This window comes from Scardinius erythrophthalmus, assembly GCF_964197995.2.
Source record: "Scardinius erythrophthalmus genome assembly, chromosome: 8".
Taxonomy (NCBI): Eukaryota; Metazoa; Chordata; class Actinopteri; order Cypriniformes; family Leuciscidae; genus Scardinius; species Scardinius erythrophthalmus.
In genome coordinates, this window is record NC_138228.1 from 30501386 (window position 1) to 30509810 (window position 8425).

Consider the following 8425-nt stretch of genomic DNA (forward strand, 5'->3'; position numbering starts at 1 on the left):
TATTAATAATAATATTCGGTCATGCACACACATATGCATAGTGAGTTAATAATATTATCATTAATGATAAGAATACATTTGCTATTTCTTTGTTTACAGAGTGGGCGTGCAGCAGGCAAACCCAGTGATGCTTCTGGTCCCTCGACTCCCTCCTCATCTACAGTTGTGACACAGACACTTGAACAAGCATTTAAAAGGCAGACTGCTTATGCACCCACATCAAAAAATGCACAAGACCTCACTGCAGTCATTTCATATTTCATTGCAAAGGACATGATGCCATTTCAAATTATTAAGAGGCCTGGTTTTCTGCGGCTGATGAAAGTTGCTGTACCACACTACAAAGTGCCATCACGAAAATATTTTTCCAAAACTGAAATACCAAACTTGTACAACCAGGTCAAAGCTGCTGTTGTAAAAAAATTAGCTCAAGGAACATGGTTTGCTGCAACTACTGACCTCTGGACTAGTGAAAGCGGTGGTGGTCAACCCTACATAAGCGTCACTATCCATTACCTCACCCCAGTCTGGCAACTGGAATCAAACTGCCTCGAAACTCAGATCTTCCCAGAAGATCACTCAGCTCAAAACATCAGCGAGTTTTTTGAGAACATGCTGGAAGAATGGGGGATCAACAAAAAAGACCTGGTCTGCATAACCACAGACAATGCAACAAACATGATAAAGGCTTTTGAAGATTTTTCAGAAGTGTGGCTTGGGTGCTTTGGCCATAATTTGAACCTGGCCATTTCAAAGGCTTTGAAAATTCAGAGAGTTGAAAAAGCAGTCAAGGCCTGCCGTCATCTGGTCCAGGGCTTTTCACGGAGTTGGAAGAGAAGGCGAGAACTGAGGGAAAAACAAGCTGCCCTCAACATGCCACAGAAGGCTCTAATTCATGATGTGGTGACTCGATGGGGATCTACACACAAGATGGTTGAGCGTTTTCTTAGTCAGCAGCAACCAGTCTGTGCAACACTGGCTGGAGAAAGAGGAACATGGCATCTAATGCCCAAGGATACCGAAATAACTGTCATGGAGCAACTGTGCCAGCTCCTCGAACCTCTGAGCAAGTTAACAGATGCACTTGCCTCAGAAACATGAGTAACGCTGTCAGCAATCAAGCCTGTCCTGGACCACATTAATTCTGATGTTTTGGAGGAAAAGGACACAGATACATCCCTGACCAAGGAGATGAAAAATTTAATGAGAGAAGACCTCAAAAGCAGATACTCAGAGAAGGCTAAGAGAGTCATGAACATGGCTTGTTTCATTGACCCCCGCTTCAAAAGGAGCGCTTTAGATGAGTCTGAGGTAGAGCCCGACCGATAGATCGGCAGGCCGATATTATCGGCCGATATTAGGCATTTTCCTAACTATCGGTATCGGCATTTATAACGGCCGATAAATTAATATTTAAAAAAATGCAGCGTGCAGTGATTTCTGTAAGGATGGCGCTGCCAAAAAAAGCACCTAAAAGCTGTTACAAAGAACTGGCAAAAGTGGCAAAAAAATAACAGCCGCGTCCAGTGTAGACACAGTGTTAAAGCTCATTCTGCTACGTTACAACATCAAGCAATATTCCAATAATTTATGTAATTATAACACTTTATATAGGGCCATTTTGCATTAAAAGTAGCCAGATGGAGACGCGACACGTTCAGAATTAATACACTTTTAGTAAACTACAGAACAGCGCGAGCGGGGAGCGGGAAGCGGCGCACCTCACGCGGGCAGAGAAGGCGTCCGAGAACGGACACTGTTAGTGATATAAAAAACGCACACACAGGTCTGTTAAATTAAGCAATACTTAAGGTAGTCTAATATTTTTCTGACTAACAAAATTACTGACACAGTAAAGGGTAGATTTAAATAAAGAAAAACGAAATTTAAATAAAGAAATTAAACGAAAATTAAATCAAGAAAAACGAAATTTAAATCAAGAAAAACGAAATTTAAATAAAGAAACGAAATTTAAATAAAGAAACGAAATTTAAATAAAGAAACGAAATTTAAATAAAGAAATTAAACGAAATTTAAATAAAGAAATTAAACGAAATTTAAATAAAGAAAAACGAAATTATGTTAAATTAAAAAACGAGATTAATTTAGATTGATAATAACAGGCAAAAAGTCTAATACATTTTGTTTCTATTATTCTATTTTCCACAATGTCAAAGCAACACAGCTTAATCCAAAACACAAGCTCAGGCATGCACTTCGGTCCATACAAACTCCGCTGTTCTGCGCTCTTGCCAGAGAAGACTTGCGCGTCGGTTCTATTTCTGGCATGCACGCGTTTTCCGCGTGGCTCAAGCCGCGCCTGAGAGACGCGTGTCTCACGCAAGCAGTGTGCAAACTCCAACCTGTTAACATGGGAGCCGAAATAAAAACGGCCATGCCACGCAGTCAGTGTGTCGCCGGCCTTATTTAAGCGCGAATGAGAACCGTTTCGCGGGGGATCCCAGATGTGAAAAAAAACAACAACAAATATTCGAATGTCAAATTTTCAAATCAAATACCAACCCACCGAACGAATATTCGGGTCCAGCCCTGTAGCCTAGTTTCACGTTTAGTACATTTTGCTTACTACTTATTTAAAATAGTATAAAACTACTGTACATATATGTAATTATAAACGTTTTCATTATATTATTAATTTTACTTTACTAAAAAGATCTGAGTTCTTCCTCCACTAAATTAAGATTAAAAATAGAAGAGTATTTAGAATATAATATAAAATGCAATGCAAACTAGTTTGGTTACAGCTCAAATTCTCATTCTATCATTCACCCTGCCTCCATTACATATCTTTGTCACACAAGTGTTTAATCACCACATTTGAGTTATCATTGCAAAACGTTTATATATTTATTCTGTTTATACTGTGTATTCTATATACAGTACCCATCAAAAGTTTGTACACACCAATTGGAAAGTGTGTCCAAACTTACTGTACTATAATACACATAAATAGTATTGCTACTGTATTATAATATACACACAAATAATATCGGCCGATATATCGGTATCTGGCTTTTTTTTATCGGCATCGGCGTCCAAAAATCCATATCGGTCGGGCTCTAGGAGGCTTCAAAAATTTAAACTGACTGTGTCCAGGAAGCTGTGAAGCTGGCTGCACAAGTCAGGGAAGAACCACAAAGCACCTCCACCAGCAGCAGCACCTCCACCAGCAGCATCGGAGGGGAAAGGCCTAGCCGGGTTGCTGAGTAGGATTACTTCAACAAGGCAGCAAAGAGGTGAAGAGGGTCAGATTCCAACCACTCTAGAAGACAGTGTGAAAGGAGAAATCAAAGTCTACCTGTCTCTGCCCCCAATTCCAGCAGAAGAGGATCCACTGGTGTGGTGGAGGAGCCATGCATCAGAGCTGCCTCACCTTGCCAGGGTTGCCAGGAAGCTTTTGTGCATCCCAGCAACCAGCGTGCCATCAGAGAGAGTGTTCAGCGCCAGCGGGCATATTGTCTCTCCTCAAAGAGCACTTCTTAAACCAGACAAAGTAAATATGCCATTTTGCATTTCAATCTCAAGTGAACGAAGATGCATATATAACACTATGTTAGGTCAACTGCACTTTTTTCTTTAGAAGAAGAGAACAAACATACAACCAATCATTGCTGTTCATTTGATTTGTTTACATATGGTTGTATTGTTGTTACATGATGCACAGATTGCTTTACTTGTGTTGTTTTTATGTGTGCATTTGATGTTCTTATTTAAGGTACTGTTCATTAAAACCTGCACTAGGAAAACTTATACCTCTCAGGGCTCTATGTTAATGTTAATTTAATGTTCATGCTTAAAAAAGTTCATATAGCTGCTAATTGTATTTGTTGTTTGTTGATTTTCAAAAAATAAAACTTGTTCAAATGTTTTCAGCGTGTGTATCAGTTCTTTTCGAACATTTCCATCTTATTTTAACAAAACCGTGATAATATTGATAATCGTGATAACTTTGGTCACTATAATCGTGATATGAAATTTTCATATCGTCCCATCCCTACTAAAGAATGCTTTCAGCACCTTGTTGAGTCAATGCCACGTAGAATTAAGGCAGTTCTGAAGGCGAAAGGGGGTCAAACACAGTATTAGTATGGTGCTCCTAATAATCCTTTAGGTGAGTGTATATATCGCTATATTTACATTTACAATTTTCGATAATTTCTAAATATCTATCTATCTATCTATCTATCTATATATGAGAGAGAGAGAGAGAGAGAGAGAGAGAGAGAAACGGTACAACAGGGCTAAAGGAGCACCGGGGTAAAATGTGCATTTGACTTTATTCTCTTTTAAACCTCTAGATGGAACAGAAATCCCGCTCAGCACTTTTCTTAACCGCTTTTGATGATGCATATGGAAATTTGGCTGATCCTTGATGCGATCGCGGACAGCAACGCAAAGTTGATTCTGCGCTAATTTGATCTAATATTTATTGTTTTTTAAAATGTTGTAGACTTATGTAGCAAATGAGAACCGATCAAATTATGGACTATATTTTGAGACAAAGGTCTTGTTAATGATTTTCAAAGTATTCCATTTGCGGTAAAAGGCGCCCCTGCTGTTGGGGCGAAAGGCACAATAATTAACATGATAATAAATAGCTGGCTGACTTTTCCATTTGTTGACATGACATGGCATTCAGATTGTAATTATCATATATCAAGTTGGGTGTCCTTTAGTGATAATCACCATATTTATAATGAAATACATCATATTTAAAATTTAAAATATTATTATATAAAATATATAAATTATAATAAAACATATTTATTTGTTACTACTGTAAAGCTATATTCAATTATTATGGGATCTCTTAATGCTTTTAGAACCTTTGTTTCTTTAAACAATTTTATTTCTGTATTTTTAAAATGTAAAATTAAAAACAATTGCAGCGCTCCAAACAGAAAAAAAGTTCTTGTACTGCAGGTCCTTGTACTACAGGTGCGTAGAGCCAATGATATATTGAAGATTGAACAAAAAAGGTGGTAGGCCACACACTGATCCACTCAAGACTAAAAGTCTAAAAAAAAAAAAAAAAAAATATATATATATATATATATATATATATATATTTTTTTTTTTTTTTTTTTTTTTTTTTTTTTGCAACTGATAAAATAATGCAATTGATAAAATAAAAAATATTTTTGTAGACTTTTAGTCTTGAGTGGATCAGTGTGTGGCCAACCACCTTTTTTGTTCATTCTTCTGTATTTTTAAAATGAACATTTTAATAACAGTATTTCCATTGAATAAAAATGTATTATTTTATTTATCAAAATAAACCAAAAATAGTACAAACTTTGCTAAAAGTGATTGTTTTGAACAGGTATTAACTTAGACATTTAAAACATTCATTTATTTGTATCAATACTTTGTGAGCCTTTTACCTCATGTGTGGGGTAAAGGGCCCACCTTGCCACCTCATTCATTTATACGATTTTTAAACAAACAAACCACTTTTATGATTTATTTTTACACAAAATCTGTTGCTCCATCAATGTTTAATAAAAAAAAAAAACATTCTGCATTCATACACTATGGGAGGAGTGAAAAGCACATTTTTCTTAAGGTGTCCCATTGTCCCCTATAATTTGTCTTTGTTAAAATTTACTTAAAATTTATGGAAAACCCGTCTTTGTAGGGAAATTAAATTACTGGTACTTTGGGTGTCTTGTTCATCATATGTGTCAGGACCATAACCAGTACATGGTGAGATGCAAGTAGCTAATATTTAATTTTTGACAACTGTAATGATAGAAATGTAAAAAAAGACAAGAAACGTTATGCGTTTTCAACCTATTGAAAATTCAATATTTCCTATTCCCCCTGTGGTGAAAATCAAGCTTTTAATGTTGGTGTGAGTGAGTGGAGACAGGGCTAATATATTCATACAACCGCGTAAATGAGGCACATTGTGAGTGAGTATGAGTGTAACATGAATCTTAAAATTCAAGCTATTTTAACCATGACAAAAAAAAATTAAATGTCATTTTGGTGATCAAAGATTACTTTTAAGGGATAACATTTAAATAAACTTTAAGACATATGTGTTTTATACATGTATAGAGTGTATTAGAAAGAGTGAATGTGTGTATATTTTAAAATAAAATATTCTTTTAAAGTTAGTCAAATAGTTTAAATTCATGTTCGGGTGGAGTATCCATAGAAATTGCATGTGATATGAACTTTACGAATAGATCAGATATAAACTTAACAAATATCTCTAAAACTGAACAGGCAACCACACTACCCTTGCTTCAAACCTGTAGCAAAATTACACCAACGTATCAATTTTCAGGACTTTAGGTTAGCATGCATATCCCATAACATGTGAGCACAGTAAAAAGGGAACAATACTGTATTTGAACTATCAACCAGGCTGAAACAGCTAAAAATCAAAAAATGCATTCTTCCAAATATTCTTGAGACAGGTCCAAACAAAACAATTTATGAATATTATGCCTATATTGAAAACAAGAAAATATTTGAATATTGAATATTTGAAAATATTGACTAAGATTTGTACATTCACATGTATCCAAGGTACAAGGAAAATATGTAGCCTAAGAAATGATTATTAAATAAGGAAAGTATTTCACTCCCATTATACATGATGACTTTTAGTTCTCAGTTTACTGTGATGTTCATGAATGTTCATGTTTTATGCAATGACAGCAGGATGCGATCTGAATGACAGTTGGCGACATTCTCTAAATCAACAAAATAAATTATATATTTCTACTGAAACTGTAATATCATGCAGTCAATTAATATCAGCATGAGCTGCATCATCATCATCATTTACCAGACACAACTGAAAATAACACTGACAGTGTTCAGCTTGACATCAGTACAAAATAGTCAAATTGATGAAGAATAAATGTTTGTGTAATACACAGTTTATATGGCGACAGCCAAAAACAAGAAATGTAGCCAGCGTGCTAACCGCTTGGCATCACATCTTGATAAAAATGTGTGATATTGTTTATCTTACGCTTTACACAGCTTCAGCAGCGCATCTTCGTCATCTTCATCATCATCACAAATAACAGGCTGATAAATAATCAATGGCAGCTGTCATTTTTTCCTTCGATATGTTCTCTAGTAGCTTGTGTGTTGTCGTTGTGATGCTTGCTTGTTCAATGCGAATGTGATTGTAGCGACCTCTACATGATGGGAGAAACGAAGCTTTTCAAAGCTTTGAATAGCCGCAAAATGATTCACTCTCGAAGTGTTCGAACACCACACGCTGGTGACGCCTGCTGGTCAAAACAGTGCAACCAAAAAAATCATGCCAAACATGCAAGAAAACAGCTTTTGGCTGCAACATCCATGGACGTGCAGAGAGTTCCTCAGGAGCAGGGCTCAAACGTAAAAAAGGGGTATACACACAATATAAAAGTACCAGTCAAAAGTTTGGACACATTACTGAATTTATTATTTTTGAAAAAAATGACCTTATGCTCATCAAGCCTGCATTTATTTGATAAAAAACAAAAAACAAAAAAAAAAACAGTTTAAACAGTCAATACAATTTAAAATAATGGTTTTCTATTTTAGCTTACTTATAACCTTTGATACTTTTTTAAGGATTCTTTGATGAATAAAAGGTTAAAAAAGAACAGCATTTATTTAAAATATAAATAGTTTGTACCAATATACACTACCGTTCAAAAGTTTGGGGTCAGTAATTTTCTTTTCTTTTTTTTCTGTTTTTGTTGAAAGAAATTCATACTTTTTATTCAGCAAGATGAAAAGTAATAGTAAAGACTTATAAAATAATTTCTATTTTAATTAAATGCTGTTCTTTTTATTTTTTATTTATCAATGAATCCTGAAAAAAGTATCACAGGTTCCAAAAAAAATATGAAGCAGCAACTGTTTCCAACATTGATAATAAAACAGTATATTTGAATGATTTCTGAAGAATCGTGTGATACTGAAAACTGGAGTACTGATGCTGAAATTTCAGCTTCGCATCACAGAATTAAATTATATTTTAAAGTATATTAAAATAGAGAATCATTGTTGGCACCGATAGCCTCAAGGGCAGCGGACACCGACATATAGCGCCGCTGCATTTTCATTTTAAAACAAATAACTTTTGCTATGGTTACGCCTACTGTCCACACTACTCCGGAGTTTTCGACCCTCGAAAACGGAGACTTTTGAAAACGCTACAGACCCCGTCAGTCAAGACCGAAGCAAGACACGCAACCAGTGCAACCTGTTGAGACTCCTCACGGACCCTTTCAGAAGGTTGCAGTGGATATCATGGGACTGTTTGAGAAAGGGAGGTATGATTGTCATTTTGCCATATGTTTGGTGGATTACTTAGCAAATGGCCTGAAGTTGTGTTTGCCACTGATGTCACTGCTACAATCCCAACCCTTTAGTTTAAACGTGC

At 35.7% G+C, this 8425-nt stretch overlaps 1 protein-coding gene across 7 annotated transcripts in view; it reads right to left on the bottom strand.

Annotated features, from left to right (window-relative positions):
* The window catches only part of def8 (differentially expressed in FDCP 8 homolog), a 143936-nt gene extending 136766 nt beyond the window's left edge, over positions 1–7170 (bottom strand). For 5 of the 7 annotated variants that reach the window (XR_014030616.1, XR_014030617.1, XM_081372083.1 and 2 more), the window contains exon 1: positions 7013–7164. The gene's annotated coding sequence lies outside the window, so the exon portion shown is untranslated. Of the gene's footprint in view, positions 1–7012 lie in introns of all 7 variants that reach the window. The other 2 variants (XM_081372086.1, XM_081372082.1) reach the window with 1 other exon arrangement.
* Positions 7171–8425: the final 1255 nt, after the last annotated feature.